The following is a 17,016-nucleotide window of genomic DNA, read 5'->3' as shown; positions in this document are numbered from 1 at the left end:
AGGAACTTGGGTGAACGTTTCGGTATACTCGAGTATTACCTTGTAGGTTGGTGGAGCCTGGCCAAAAGCCAGGGACGGGGTGAATGAATGCACGAATGAAACCAAATGCAATGAAATGACAGGAGAACGAACTTATCCTTTTCATGAATGTTACTATCGCTTTCCATTGTAAATGTTTCTTGAATTATTGATACTCCATATTGAAATGACATCATTGAAATGAACTATTGTTAAACAGATTTGATTACTGATTTTACTGGTTACTCGCTGAGCTTCTAGCTCACCCCAAAATGTTTTATTCCCCTCCACAGGGCTCAAGGCGAAGGAAGGGCTTGTAGTGTTTATTCATGGATTATCTCATGTATGGACTGAATTTGGATTTCCTTTTGTGTAATCATTCATATTGGGATTGTATTGAACGTTTAGAATTGCTTGGATGTGTAATAGGCTAGTTTTGGACTTCCTCCTGTATAATAATTGGGATCATGGATCAGAGTGGCGCAGTGGAAGCGTGGACGCTTCGCTTTTGATATGTAAAGTTTGGGACCTTTGATTTATATTTGATATATATATATCTTGAAATTCAATTGAGGACTTTAGTGAACGACTGAGTCCCGGCGAGAGCTGGGCAGGCGGCCCGCCGAACCCTCTGGTTCGCCTCAGGGGGAGGTGGGGCCGTGACAATTGGTATCAGAGCTTAGGCTTCAGATCTCTGTAGTGTATCCTAGGCTTGAAGTTTAGGATGCCGGACTGTGGGTTTGATTTGACTCTTGAGAGATTTTTGCGGGATGTCTTGACTTGATTGGTACAAGAGGGAATGTCGAGGACGACATTCTTTTAAGGAGGGGAGATTGTGACGCCCCGAAAAAAATGAGTTTGAGAACCCGAAAATTTTCTAATTTTCTAGGGTTTATTTTTTTGAACGCCCGCCTTTTCTACATTTTCTTTATTAGAAAAATTCCCCAGATAAAGTTTATGAGCAAAAATAGTTTTAAAATGATTTTCTAGTATCGGTTAGTTTTTGAGAAATTAAGGATATATATATCGGACGTGGGACCCACTAGTGCGAAAGTTCGGAAAAATTTGGCCAATAAGATTAAGTTCCGGATACTGAGTGAAATTTATCGGGTGTTAAGAGAGAAGAAGAGGAGGTGATTTGATTGATGTGAGAGAGACTTAAAGGATAGAAATGCATTTAATAGAGTGCCAAGTGGCACTTTCTCATTGGTTGGACTTTTTGACTTTTTACCCTTAAGTTAAATATCTCAAAAATTGACTAAAAATCACCATTTTTCACTCCTTGGTGGCCGACTCTCTTAAGCTCAAGAAGGAAGAAGATTTCTCCAATTTTCAAGCTTCCATTTAGCTCAATCTTCCAAACCAATTGCATCAACTAGTTTCTACTCCATAAAAGTCTTCCATTAGGTGCTAGTAAGTTGTTTGGTGAAGTTTTTTAAGGAAGCTAAGGTGTTCTACAACTCCCTCTCTCTTGTTTACTAGGTAAGTGATGATTACACTTCCTCTTACACCTAATGATGTTTAATTTGTGCCTAGTGGTGGCTAAAGTGTTGAAATTTGTGATTTATTTCTTGGTTTGAGGTGAATTGGTGAAGTTTTTATTTTTTTTGAGGAATTTTCTGGTTTAATGTGATCATGGTGTTGTGGTTATTTATGATGGTTGGTAATAAGGGGTTATGACTCTAGTGGATGTAAATGATTGATAATTGCAACCAATTTTGGGTTTGGAAGGAATTTGAGGAAGTTAGGGTTTCATGACCCCCTTTTCTGTCCGGTTTTGGATCATATGGTTAGAGGCCGAATTGGCCTTTGCTTAAAACATGAAAATTGTAGGTATTGATGTGTTTGAGGTGCCTGTAACATTTCAGGGAATTTGGAGTAGTGTAGAATGAGATATGTCATTTTTACTGTTGCTGTTCTGGGTGATCAGAATGTGCGAACTGCGATGGTAATCGTCTGTTTTGACTGGCATTTCTTTGGATTTGGATGTTGGTGTCTTCTGATGAAATGTAGCTTGATGTCCTAGCTACCATATGCCTTTGGAATCAATGCATTTGGACCTGTATAGACTGAGTTGGACTAATTACAGCATTGTGTAATTTGTAAACCTGCAATCTCGGTTCTGGTTTGGTATTCTGCATGTTTGACCTAGTTGTGCTAGGATTTGGACTGAGTGACCTTCTACATTGTTGTATCCCTGGTTCTTAGCTTCGAAATGGTGGGTCTTGCACCTTCATCCGACAATCGTAGCGCCTTTGGTACCATTACCGCAAAATGACGTCAAAACTGTTTTTCTGGTTTTGCGTTTAACTTTCATTTCCGGACTTTTCCCTAGCTTGACTGGTACTACTTGGAGCTTGCTGAATGGCTGTTGGATGAACTTGTTGTTGTGTGTGTACCTTTGGGATGGAATGAGGAAATAATGAAGCCATGATGGCTGGAAAAGTAAGCAAATTCAAGGGAAGTGCTGTCCGAACTTTGAAAGGACTTGATTGCATTGAGTGTATGATGGATGATTGCTGAGCCATTGAGGTGAGTGACCTCAAACTATTTCTAAAATTATTTATGAACCGTTTCTTGCATTATTTACTTTTGAACTGTTTTCAAAGTTACTTTTGGAACTGTTTTCTTACATATCATGCGTGCTTGCATATCAGTGTCTTGTTATTATTGATTTTGCTTTCAATGATTGTTAAAACGAGTTTTCTAGGCGAGTGTGTACTTTATCGCACTCGACCTAAATAAATATGAAATTTTCAATGATTAATGATTGAATGCTACTTGCGCATGAATGTAAGCCTTTTGGGCTGAACTGGCCATTGCCCCTTGTTACCGGTCGTCTCGAGCCAGAAGCGGACTCGGTCGGGCGACTAGGAACTTGGGTGAACGTTTCGGTATACTCGAGTATTACCTTGTAGGTTGGTGGAGCCTGGCCAAAAGCCAGGGACGGGGTGAATGAATGCACGAATGAAACCAAATGCAATGAAATGACAGGAGAACGAACTTATCCTTTTCATGAATGTTACTATCGCTTTCCATTGTAAATGTTTCTTGAATTATTGATACTCCATATTGAAATGACATCATTGAAATGAACTATTGTTAAACAGATTTGATTACTGATTTTACTGGTTACTCGCTGAGCTTCTAGCTCACCCCAAAATGTTTTATTCCCCTCCACAGGGCTCAAGGCGAAGGAAGGGCTTGTAGTGTTTATTCATGGATTATCTCATGTATGGACTGAATTTGGATTTCCTTTTGTGTAATCATTCATATTGGGATTGTATTGAACGTTTAGAATTGCTTGGATGTGTAATAGGCTAGTTTTGGACTTCCTCCTGTATAATAATTGGGATCATGGATCAGAGTGGCGCAGTGGAAGCGTGGACGCTTCGCTTTTGATATGTAAAGTTTGGGACCTTTGATTTATATTTGATATATATATATCTTGAAATTCAATTGAGGACTTTAGTGAACGACTGAGTCCCGGCGAGAGCTGGGCAGGCGGCCCGCCGAACCCTCTGGTTCGCCTCAGGGGGAGGTGGGGCCGTGACAATTGGTATCAGAGCTTAGGCTTCAGATCTCTGTAGTGTATCCTAGGCTTGAAGTTTAGGATGCCGGACTGTGGGTTTGATTTGACTCTTGAGAGATTTTTGCGGGATGTCTTGACTTGATTGGTACAAGAGGGAATGTCGAGGACGACATTCTTTTAAGGAGGGGAGATTGTGACGCCCCGAAAAAAATATGTTTGAGAACCCGGAAACTTTCTAATTTTCTAGGGTTTATTTTTTTAAACGCCCGCCTTTTCTACATTTTCTTTATTAGAAAAATTCCCCAGATAAAGTTTATGAGCAAAAATAGTTTTAAAATGATTTTCTAGTATCGGTTAGTTTTTGAGAAATTAAGGATATATATATCGGACGTGGGACCCACTAGTGCGAAAGTTCGGAAAAATTTGGCCAATAAGATTAAGTTCCGGATACTGAGTGAAATTTATCGGGTGTTAAGAGAGAAGAAGAGGAGGTGATTTGATTGATGTGAGAGAGACTTAAAGGATAGAAATGCATTTAATAGAGTGCCAAGTGGCACTTTCTCATTGGTTGGACTTTTTGACTTTTTACCCTTAAGTTAAATATCTCAAAAATTGACTAAAAATCACCATTTTTCACTCCTTGGTGGCCGACTCTCTTAAGCTCAAGAAGGAAGAAGATTTCTCCAATTTTCAAGCTTCCATTTAGCTCAATCTTCCAAACCAATTGCATCAACTAGTTTCTACTCCATAAAAGTCTTCCATTAGGTGCTAGTAAGTTGTTTGGTGAAGTTTTTTAAGGAAGCTAAGGTGTTCTACAACTCCCTCTCTCTTGTTTACTAGGTAAGTGATGATTACACTTCCTCTTACACCTAATGATGTTTAATTTGTGCCTAGTGGTGGCTAAAGTGTTGAAATTTGTGATTTATTTCTTGGTTTGAGGTGAATTGGTGAAGTTTTTATTTTTTTTGAGGAATTTTCTGGTTTAATGTGATCATGGTGTTGTGGTTATTTATGATGGTTGGTAATAAGGGGTTATGACTCTAGTGGATGTAAATGATTGATAATTGCAACCAATTTTGGGTTTGGAAGGAATTTGAGGAAGTTAGGGTTTCATGACCCCCTTTTCTGTCCGGTTTTGGATCATATGGTTAGAGGCCGAATTGGCCTTTGCTTAAAACATGAAAATTGTAGGTATTGATGTGTTTGAGGTGCCTGTAACATTTCAGGGAATTTGGAGTAGTGTAGAATGAGATATGTCATTTTTACTGTTGCTGTTCTGGGTGATCAGAATGTGCGAACTGCGATGGTAATCGTCTGTTTTGACTGGCATTTCTTTGGATTTGGATGTTGGTGTCTTCTGATGAAATGTAGCTTGATGTCCTAGCTACCATATGCCTTTGGAATCAATGCATTTGGACCTGTATAGACTGAGTTGGACTAATTACAGCATTGTGTAATTTGTAAACCTGCAATCTCGGTTCTGGTTTGGTATTCTGCATGTTTGACCTAGTTGTGCTAGGATTTGGACTGAGTGACCTTCTACATTGTTGTATCCCTGGTTCTTAGCTTCGAAATGGTGGGTCTTGCACCTTCATCCGACAATCGTAGCGCCTTTGGTACCATTACCGCAAAATGACGTCAAAACTGTTTTTCTGGTTTTGCGTTTAACTTTCATTTCCGGACTTTTCCCTAGCTTGACTGGTACTACTTGGAGCTTGCTGAATGGCTGTTGGATGAACTTGTTGTTGTGTGTGTACCTTTGGGATGGAATGAGGAAATAATGAAGCCATGATGGCTGGAAAAGTAAGCAAATTCAAGGGAAGTGCTGTCCGAACTTTGAAAGGACTTGATTGCATTGAGTGTGTGATGGATGATTGCTGAGCCATTGAGGTGAGTGACCTCAAACTATTTCTAAAATTATTTATGAACCGTTTCTTGCATTATTTACTTTTGAACTGTTTTCAAAGTTACTTTTGGAACTGTTTTCTTACATATCATGCGTGCTTGCATATCAGTGTCTTGTTATTATTGATTTTGCTTTCAATGATTGTTAAAACGAGTTTTCTAGGCGAGTGTGTACTTTATCGCACTCGACCTAAATAAATATGAAATTTTCAATGATTAATGATTGAATGCTACTTGCGCATGAATGTAAGCCTTTTGGGCTGAACTGGCCATTGCCCCTTGTTACCGGTCGTCTCGAGCCAGAAGCGGACTCGGTCGGGCGACTAGGAACTTGGGTGAACGTTTCGGTATACTCGAGTATTACCTTGTAGGTTGGTGGAGCCTGGCCAAAAGCCAGGGACGGGGTGAATGAATGCACGAATGAAACCAAATGCAATGAAATGACAGGAGAACGAACTTATCCTTTTCATGAATGTTACTATCGCTTTCCATTGTAAATGTTTCTTGAATTATTGATACTCCATATTGAAATGACATCATTGAAATGAACTATTGTTAAACAGATTTGATTACTGATTTTACTGGTTACTCGCTGAGCTTCTAGCTCACCCCAAAATGTTTTATTCCCCTCCACAGGGCTCAAGGCGAAGGAAGGGCTTGTAGTGTTTATTCATGGATTATCTCATGTATGGACTGAATTTGGATTTCCTTTTGTGTAATCATTCATATTGGGATTGTATTGAACGTTTAGAATTGCTTGGATGTGTAATAGGCTAGTTTTGGACTTCCTCCTGTATAATAATTGGGATCATGGATCAGAGTGGCGCAGTGGAAGCGTGGACGCTTCGCTTTTGATATGTAAAGTTTGGGACCTTTGATTTATATTTGATATATATATATCTTGAAATTCAATTGAGGACTTTAGTGAACGACTGAGTCCCGGCGAGAGCTGGGCAGGCGGCCCGCCGAACCCTCTGGTTCGCCTCAGGGGGAGGTGGGGCCGTGACAATTGGTATCAGAGCTTAGGCTTCAGATCTCTGTAGTGTATCCTAGGCTTGAAGTTTAGGATGCCGGACTGTGGGTTTGATTTGACTCTTGAGAGATTTTTGCGGGATGTCTTGACTTGATTGGTACAAGAGGGAATGTCGAGGACGACATTCTTTTAAGGAGGGGAGATTGTGACGCCCCGAAAAAAATATGTTTGAGAACCCGGAAACTTTCTAATTTTCTAGGGTTTATTTTTTTAAACGCCCGCCTTTTCTACATTTTCTTTATTAGAAAAATTCCCCAGATAAAGTTTATGAGCAAAAATAGTTTTAAAATGATTTTCTAGTATCGGTTAGTTTTTGAGAAATTAAGGATATATATATCGGACGTGGGACCCACTAGTGCGAAAGTTCGGAAAAATTTGGCCAATAAGATTAAGTTCCGGATACTGAGTGAAATTTATCGGGTGTTAAGAGAGAAGAAGAGGAGGTGATTTGATTGATGTGAGAGAGACTTAAAGGATAGAAATGCATTTAATAGAGTGCCAAGTGGCACTTTCTCATTGGTTGGACTTTTTGACTTTTTACCCTTAAGTTAAATATCTCAAAAATTGACTAAAAATCACCATTTTTCACTCCTTGGTGGCCGACTCTCTTAAGCTCAAGAAGGAAGAAGATTTCTCCAATTTTCAAGCTTCCATTTAGCTCAATCTTCCAAACCAATTGCATCAACTAGTTTCTACTCCATAAAAGTCTTCCATTAGGTGCTAGTAAGTTGTTTGGTGAAGTTTTTTAAGGAAGCTAAGGTGTTCTACAACTCCCTCTCTCTTGTTTACTAGGTAAGTGATGATTACACTTCCTCTTACACCTAATGATGTTTAATTTGTGCCTAGTGGTGGCTAAAGTGTTGAAATTTGTGATTTATTTCTTGGTTTGAGGTGAATTGGTGAAGTTTTTATTTTTTTTGAGGAATTTTCTGGTTTAATGTGATCATGGTGTTGTGGTTATTTATGATGGTTGGTAATAAGGGGTTATGACATTTTTGACAGCCAAAATTACACATAACCAAAGAGTTATTTCCTTGAACCGGTTTAATAAATCTTACTTGTCTTCTTTTATAAATAGCAAATTCGTTGGAGTTAGAATTCAACCTATACTTTTGAAAACAGACTTGTTTCTTGTGTTTAAACAACTCATTTAGACCATCCATTCTTCTTTTCAAATTACCTTGTTCCTTTTTGAACAATTCACAAAGATTTGTTTTTCTATCAAGCTCAAAGTGTAAAGCAGTCTCACTCTTATTTAAGAAATCACTTTCAGTTTTCAGTTTTTTGTTTTCTTGAAAAAGACGTGCATTGTCCTGAAGAAGAAAGCCAACTTTATATTTTAATTCCTTGTTTTTAGCATAAGATTCTTTCAAACTATCATGCAATTTTATAATGAAAGATTCAAGATCATCATCACTATCAAATTGAGAGTTAGAAGATGTTACCTCATCATCTCCAATGGCCATGAAAGCCAATTGAGCAGATTCTTCTTCCTCTTCAATTTCACCTTCGGAGTTGCATTCATTCCATGTGAACTGGAAGTTGTTGAATCTTGGTTTGCTTTCACATTTTCTCTTCTTCACTGGACACTCACACATGTAGTGTCCAGGTTGGCCGCACTCGAATCATTTATCAGTTTGCTTTTTATTGAACTCTTGCTTCCCTTTGTTTCTTGTATTACTGAACTGATTTGGGAATGAGTTACTGTTTCCTCCTTTTCTGAACCTTCGTTTGTTGAGAATTCTCTTGAAACTATTTGTGATGAGAGCTAAATTACTATCATCAGCTTCCGCATCTTCTTCATCTAGGGAGGCAGAATCATCTTCATCTTGAAATGCTTTTAGAGCAATGCTCCTTCTTACTTTCGCATCCTCTTCCTCTTGCATTTTGGACTTAAGTTTCTGCTCATAAGAGGTTAGAGAATTAATAAGAGATTCAATAGGTAAGGAATTTAGATCTCAAGCTTCTTCAATGACAGTCACTTTACTCTCCCAATCCTTTGATAAAGCATTCAGAATTTTTCTATTTTTCTCGCATGGAGAGTATTCCTTTTCCAGTACTTCTAAATCCTTAATAAGGTCATTGAATCTACAATACATCTTATCAATATTTTCATGAAGTTCCATCTTGAACGATTCATACTTGGTAACCAGAATAGACTTATTTTGTTTTCTCACATTCTCACTTCCTTCATGGATTTCTCTAAGTTTGTCCCAAATTTCTTTAGCGGACTTACAACCCTTGACTCTAAAGCACAATATGACACATTCATGGTTTTGCATTTAAGGTGAGATGAGCTCTATCCATAGCAGTCAGTTCACTTATTATTTTTGGTCTAGATCTATGAGTATTTTCGTCTATAAGAGAGGCATCATATGGACCTTCACTAATAATAAACCACAATTCAATATAAATAGATTGCAAAAAGATAATCATTTTTTCTTTCCAACTCACATAATTTGACCCATTAAACATAGGTGGTCTAATGATAGAATGCCCTTCAAAAAATATGGCATTATTGGTTGTCATATTTACTCTTAAGCCGATTGAGCTTAATCTCAATGAGACCAAACTCTGATACCAATTGTAAGGATCGAAGACAACCAAGTAGAAGAGATAAAAAATGTAAAGATCACAAACGTAACAATAAGTAAATAAAAAGAAAAGAATTACAAACCAATTAATTACCCAACTCCTCTTGAGCTTGTAGATTAATTCAAACAAGCTTCTTCAAGTTGATGAATTACAATGACTCTTGTGTACAACGGAAGGTTCACCTCCTCCTTGCCCCGAACTCCACTCGGTCAAGCCAGGAGGTTTTACTATCCCTCAAGACAACCCTCGCAGAGCTATACTCATGAAGTATTCACTCACAAATGAAAAGCTTACAGTAAACCACACACCACTAAAACTACAAATCTTCCTTGAAGAGTATTTTCTCACTAAAATCACTCTAGATCTTTTGTATTTTCAGTGTGCAAAAGTTGTTTGAAATATCTGACTGTGTTCTAATTACAGGAGACCAAGAAAGTGCTTCATTCATGCTCCCAACGGATAGAAAGTAACTGAACAGTCAACTAGTCGTTAGGAGTGTCGGACGTCCTGTACTCCTGTTTTTTGCGTCCGACAGCAGGCAGTGAGTTTGAGAAATTTTCTTCAATTCTATCGGACGTCCGGTGCAAGCTCTTTGTGCGTCCGACAGGATACAAAGAGATTTGAGAAATCATCTTGTTTCTATCGGACGTCAGGTGGAGACATATTCAGCGTCCGATCGAGGTCAGTGATCATAGAGGACTTGGCTTATTATTTTCGGACGTCCGAGTGTGAGTTGCTCATGCGTCCGAAGTTACTCAATGGTTGTCGCCTGTGAGAACCCGTAAAACCCTAATATTTTTCTAGGGTTTATTACCCCTTAAGTGCATAAATTTTGCATTTTCTGGCTTAGAAATATTTTTCTGGGGATTTTATGAGCAATTATAGTTTTAAGATGATTTTTCTAGTATTGGTGCATTTTTAGAAAATTAAGAGTAAATAGGGGACGTGGGACCCACTAGGGCGAACAGTTCGGAAAAATTCGGCCAATAAGGTTAAGTTTCGGATACTGTGAAAATTTTATCGGGTGTTAAGAGATAAGTAGTGTGTGTGAAGTGATTGATGTGAGAGAGAAAAGAAAGATAAGAGGGCATTAAATGAGTGTGACAAGTGTCACTCTACCATTGGGTTTGACTTAAGAAATACTATTCATCCTTTTGACTATTTTTGACTAAGTGTTAAATACTTCAAAAAAATCACAAAAATTCACCATTTTCTTCCTTGTGTTGGCCGGCCCTCTCTCTCTCAAAGAAGAAGAAATTTTCCCAACTTTCAAGCTTCCATATCACTCAATCTTCCACAAACAAGAGTTTAGGTTTGATTTCATTCCATAAAATCTTTTCTTTTGGTGATAGTGAGTGCTCTAGTGAAGTTTGTTTGAAGCTCTAAGGTGGCCATCATCCCTCTCTCTCTTGTTACTTGGTAAGTGATGCTTGAACCCCCCTACTACACCTAATGATGGTTATAGTATGCTTAGAAGTGGCTTGAGTGTTGGAATATATGATTTATTTCTTGGTTTGGCTTGATTTGGTGAAGTTTTCCATTTTATGATGAATTTTCTGGTTTCATATGATTTTGATGTTGTGGACTAGTATGATGGTTGGTAATAAGGGGCTTTGGCTTTAGTAGGTGTGAATTGTTGTGAAATGCAATCAATTTTGGATTTGAATGGAATTGTGAAAAGTTAGGGTTCATGAACCCCTAATCTGCCCGAAATTTTAGGTCATAGCTAGTGGCCGAATTGGACTTTTCTCAAAACATGAAAGTTGTAGGTATTGATGATTTTAGTGTGCCTACAAAATTTCAGGGCAATTGGACTAGTGTAGAGTGAGTTATGCCGTTTTTACTGTTGCTGTTTTTGGTGCACAGAATGTCCGAACTGCGATAGTAATTGCCTGTTTTGACTGGAATTGGTTTGGATTTTGAAGTTGGTGTCTTCTGAGGAAATGTAGCTGGAGTCTTAGCTAACTTATGCCTTTGGAATTTCGGCATTTGGACCTGTGTAGGCTGAGATTGACGTATTACAGTTTTGTGTGTTTTGCAAACCTGTTTTGGTAATTCTGGTTTGGTATTTGGCACTTTTGACCTAGTTGTGCTAGGATTTGGACTGAGAGGCCTTCTACATTGTTGTAGCACTGTTTCTTGGCTTCGAAATGGTGGGTCTTACACCCCCATCCGACATTTGTAGTGAGAGTTGTGCCATTACCGCATTATGAGGTCAAATCCGGTTTTCTTATCAAGGCTTAGGTTAAAGCCCTTTCTTAATTTCTGGTTTGCTTTCATGCTTGTATATGTTTATAAAACCCTATTGGGGTTGTGAATTGGTGTTGTTTATGGCTCGGTATGGTTTCTTGTTTTATGATATTGTGAGCCTATGGAACGGCTCTTGACATGAAATGCTTATATGTGTGTGTTGGGTTGTGATTGAAGAAAAATAATGAAGCCTTATGGCTGGAAAATTTGGTAAACACAAAGGGCATGCTGCCCGAATTTTTACTCGAGATTTAGAAAACTATATTCTCGACTTGAGTTGAATTTCCACGCATGAAACCCTCTTGGGCGATAATTGGTTTGACTTTACGACTCGTTATCGAGTCTTATGGTATTTGTTTACATGTTCTAGGGCGTGACGATAGCTCACGACGTCTTGGTGATCGTGGTGCATGAAATACCACTTTCTTGCTTGGTGAGTATACTACTCACTTACTTGTTATAATGTGGCTTTGTGCTATGTGTATTGATGCCTTGAAGGCTTAATTGGTTATTGGAAATGATTGAGGTGAGGGTGTACTTGACCGCCCTCACCCCTTGTGATTCCATGCATGGCTAGTGCTTGCATTACTGAATTACTGCACTTGATATATGAAATACTGAATTCCATTCATGGAAACTGATTTGGTATCATTTGGGCGAATGTCCAATGGCTTTACTGTATCACTGAGCTCAACCCCGTTTGGTAGTCAATTGGATCGAGCCGGCGAGGGCTTGGTCGTGAAAATTGTCATGCCACGGGGACTGTACTGGGGAACCTTGTGGTAATGAGACCCTTGGTTCCGGTAAACTCGAGTATTACCAAAATGACTGAATGGAGTGCGGGCCCGGTTGGGGTATGATAGTTGGACGGTTGGATGTAAGTGATGTCTACGGATGGTTACTTTTCATTGACGGAGGGTCAATGAGGTTGGATCAAGATTGCAAGCGTGGAAATGGGCTCTTGAGAGCCGACCGTATCCTTTCCCGTTTTGTTTTACTGCTTATTTGTGCACTTTAAATGAAAGTTCATCCTTATGTGACTTTGGTTGCTTATGTAGTAGTATACCACTGGGCTTTAGCTCATTCCGTGTTATTTGTTTTCCTTACAGGGATATAATTACTTTTGAGAATGGATTGGATAGTCACTTGCCAAGTTGAGCTTATAAATGTCTTTTGTATAGCTCTTGAAATGAAGCCTTAATGTGTAACGGGTTCATTTCCTTTTGATAGGCGAACTGAATATGTACTTCCTTAATGAATGTCTGTGGCATGCCACTATGGTTGTAAATGTTGGATTTCAATGTGTATATGTTAAATTGATGTTTGGATTCTTCTATCCAGGCCACTATTCAGTTTTCCATTTTTTTTATTTTGCTATTTTGATACTTATGGCTTGTCCGAGCGCACTTTTGTTTTCCTGAAACGTATTCGAACGCGTGTAACTGTACCGTAGTCCTGGCGAGAGCTGGGCAGGCAGTCCGCTAACCCCTTTGGTTCGCCTTAGGGGAAAGTGGGGCTGTCACAGGTGGTATCAGAGCCTAGGTTTGAATTAGCCTGGGTGTTATCGGATTGTTTGACTTGCGGATTGTTGCTTTTGGCCTTTAAGCTGATATTGATGATTACATGTTCTTGTGATGTAGGATGGCCGGACAGGGTGACCCTAGTGCTAGTCCTTCGGGGGCTAGACCTCGCAAAGTACTCCCCGTGATTCCCTATCAGATACGGCCGGGAGGGGCCGTCATTCGTTGGAGCCCGTCTAACCGTCGTGCCCGTGTAAGGAGAGATATGCTTACCCGAACACTCTAGTGTTTGCGCTGGATAAAGAGCGCAAGGTATTGGCTAGAGAGAATGCTCGCCTTGAGGTTTATGCGATTCAGGATAGGGCGACGAAGGATAAGCAAGCTGCGCGTATAAAGGAGCTAGAATACGATGTGCTTGAGGCTGAAGATAGGGTTGACGACCTTTGCGCCCAACTGAGGGAGGCACGAGAGCGAGAGCTTAAGCGAGCGCGCAAGGTCAGGGGTCACGATGAGGCGATCCTTAATTTGTGTGACGATGGCCTTGAGGAGTGTAGCGACGAGGCGTCGTGTGCGGAGGCCGACCCTGGGGAGGAGTCTACCCCATCGCCTGGATCCCAGACCCCGGCGACTGACTAGGCCTTGATCTTTAGGCATCTTTTGGATAGTGGTGGTTTTTGTATGTACATAGGGATAGGGATAGAGCCTTAGCTAATCGTTTAGGGTCGTTAGATTAGCTACGTGTAAATCTCTTTTGATAGGCCTATCCTCCGGTGGATCGTTTGTGTACGTACGTGCTTTGGCCGTACTTGACTGACTGATTGTATATATGTGTGGTTGTGCTTATGCTTGGATTGTATAAATGTGTTAGTGTGCAAGTTTACGTGTTACTTATATGGCTTGTTATTACTGTGGTTTAGTATTCTTGCCTAGACCGAGTGGAACTTATGGAAGGTACTCGGAGTGGTCGGGGACGTGGGCGCGGTGCTAGACAACCCACACCGGTTAGGGGTGTAGGGGAAACCTCGACCGGACCCGATCCTGAACCCCAAGCCGACCCTAATGCCCAGATCGCTGCTGCTATGCAGCAAATGACAAATCTGCTTGCACAAGTAGTGCAGCAACAAGCTCAGAACCCAAACCCTAACCCTGGAAATCCCGGGAACCCTGGCCACCATGTCGAGAGCGAGGATAGAGCTCTCGAACGTTTCCAAAAGTTTTCCCCGCCAAAGTTTGTTGGGGGACCCGACCCTGACGTTGCTGAGAAATGGCTTGAGAAGATGGTAGACATTTTTGCAGCTCTACATTATCCGGACGAACGGCAGGTGACATTTGCCGTGTTTCAACTTGAAGGGGCTGCTCGTTCCTGGTGGAACGTAATTAGGCAGAAATGGGAACGGGAGCAGACGCCTAGGACGTGGGTGAACTTCATCCGTGAATTTAACGCAAAGTTTTTCCCTCCTCTAGTCCAGGAGAGGAAGGAGGATGAGTTTATCCGGCTCCGGCAAGGGACTCAGACTGTGGCGGAGTACGAGAGTCAATTTACCCGCTTGTCCAAATTCGCGCCTGAGCTAATCATAACTGAGCAACGACGGGTTAGGCGCTTCATTCAGGGTTTGAACGTCGAGATCCAGAAAGACCTCGCGGCGGCTCAAATTACCACGTTTAGCGAGGCAATGGAAAAAGCCCAACGAGTTGAGAGTGCACGGCTGCAGGTCCGAAACTTCCAGGCTAAGAAACGTGGTTTTCCTGGGAGTACGTCTGGACAAGGTGAGAAGAGCACTCCGTCTAAGTTTGGACGAGGCACGGGAGGTGGTCGACAATCTGGATCAGGCAGAGGGACTCCGTTTAGGGGTGGTCAAGCTGGGCGAGGACAGAGGGGAAATGCTCAGAGTGGCTCGGCTTTGGCACCTCGCGGTCCCTGTGGGCACTGTGGGAAAGCAAACCACACCGAGGATAACTGCTGGAGGAAGCAGGGTAAATGTCTGCGGTGTGGAAGTGCGGACCATCAACTGGCTACATGCCCGGTCCTGAAACAAGACGGAAAAGGGAGCCAACCACTGCCGAGGACCAATACTGGACCCGCCAAGGGAGATGGGTCCAAACCGAAGGTTCCAGCTAGGGTGTATTCTTTAGAGCCCCATCAGGTCCCAGAGTCTTCGGAGGTTGTAGAAGGTACGATCCCTATTTTCCACCGCTTTGCCAAAGTTTTAATTGATCCTGGTGCCACTCATTCGTTTGTTAACCCTGATTTCATGTGTGGCATCGATATAAAACCTGCTAGTTTACCTTATGACCTAGAAGTGAGTACACCTACGGGGAATCAACGTTTGGTGACTAGTATGGTTTATAGGAATTGCGATGTATGGGTTGGTGAGAAGAGATTTTTAGGAGACCTGATTAGCTTGTCCATTAAGGGGTACGATGTGATTCTGGGCATGGACTGGTTAGCCAAATATAACGCCCAACTGGATTGTAAAACGAAAATAGTAGAATTTCGCATTCCTGGCGAGGCAACCTTAAGGTTGGATATAAGGGGTAGGTTAGCCTCATCTGCTCTCATTTCGGGCATTCGAGCTAGGAAACTGATAAGTAGAGGAGCGCAAGGATTTTTGGCCTTTTTAATTAATACCCCTACGGATAAGTTAAAGGTAGAAGATGTAGCCATAGTGAGGGACTTTCCGGATGTTTTCCCTGATGAGTTAGTAGCCTTACCTCCGGAAAGAGAGATAGAATTCCGCACAGACTTGTTGCCTGGAACTGCACCTATCTCAAAAACCCCTTACCGAATGGCGCCTGCAGAACTTAAGGAGCTTAAGTTGCAGTTGCAAGATCTGTTGGAGCGGGGATTCATTCACGAGAGTGAGTCTCCTTGGGGAGCTCCTGTTCTATTTGTGAAGAAAAAGGATGGAACGTTGAGGATGTGCATTGACTATCGGGGCCTAAACAATGTAACGATCAAGAACAAATATCCACTGCCCCACATCGACGAGTTATTCGACCAGTTGCAAGGAGCAGTGGTCTTCTCGAAGTTAGACCTCCGACAGGGATACTACCAGTTGTTGATTAGGAAGGAGGACATTCCGAAAACTGCTTTTAATTCAAGATACGGGCACTACGAGTTCGCCGTTATGCCCTTTGGACTGACCAATGCTCCCGCCGCCTTCATGGACCTAATGCATAGGGTTTTCAAACCCTATCTAGACCGATTTGTTGTTGTGTTTATCGATGACATTTTGGTCTACTCTAAGACACGTGAGGAGCATGAGAAGCATTTGAGAATGGTATTGCAGACATTGAGGGAACATCAGCTGTATGCCAAGTTTAGTAAATGCGAGTTCTGGTTGGAGAGAGTAGCGTTTCTAGGGCACGTGATCTCCCACGAAGGTATTTCGGTGGACCCGGCGAAGGTCGAGGCCGTGACGAATTGGAAGAGGCCAGAAACCCCCACAGAAATTCGTAGCTTTCTAGGGCTAGCTGGGTACTACCGACGGTTTATTAAAGATTTTTCCAAACTGGTAGGACCTTTAACTGACTTGACAAAGAAGCATGGCCAGTTTATCTGGAACGGCCGATGTGAAACAAGTTTTCAGGAATTAAAGAAAAGACTGACCATGGCTCCAGTACTGGTCTTGCCAAATGGAGTGGACGGGTTTGTAGTATATGCGGATGCGTCGCGAGAAGGACTGGGGTGCGTTTTGATGCAGAATCGGAATGTGATTGCTTTCGCCTCTAGAAAATTGAAGCTTCATGAGCAGAACTACCTGACTCATGATCTAGAATTAGCCGCAGTGGTGTTTGCTCTGAAAAAGTGGAGGCATTACCTATACGGGGTGACCTTCGAAGTGTTTTCGGATCACAAAAGTCTTAGATACCTTTTCTCCCAGAAGGAATTAAACATGAGGCAACGAAGGTGGATGGAGTTCTTGGAAGATTATGACTGTACAATCAATTATCATCCGGGAAAGGCAAATGTGGTAGCAGATGCCTTGAGTCGTAAGGTGCAAGTAGCAGGGCTAATGATTAAGGAGTGGGATTTGCTAGAATCCGTGTGCGAGTGGAAACCCTGTCTAGGGAGCCATAAGGTGTTATTTGGCAATGTCAGGGTTACCTCCACTCTACTGGAACATATTAAAGAGGCACAAAAAGAAGATTTGATGGTACAG

This window comes from Coffea arabica, chromosome 10e, assembly GCF_036785885.1.
Source record: "Coffea arabica cultivar ET-39 chromosome 10e, Coffea Arabica ET-39 HiFi, whole genome shotgun sequence".
Classification (NCBI taxonomy): Eukaryota; Viridiplantae; Streptophyta; class Magnoliopsida; order Gentianales; family Rubiaceae; genus Coffea; species Coffea arabica.
Note: the sequence above shows the minus strand (reverse complement) of the source record.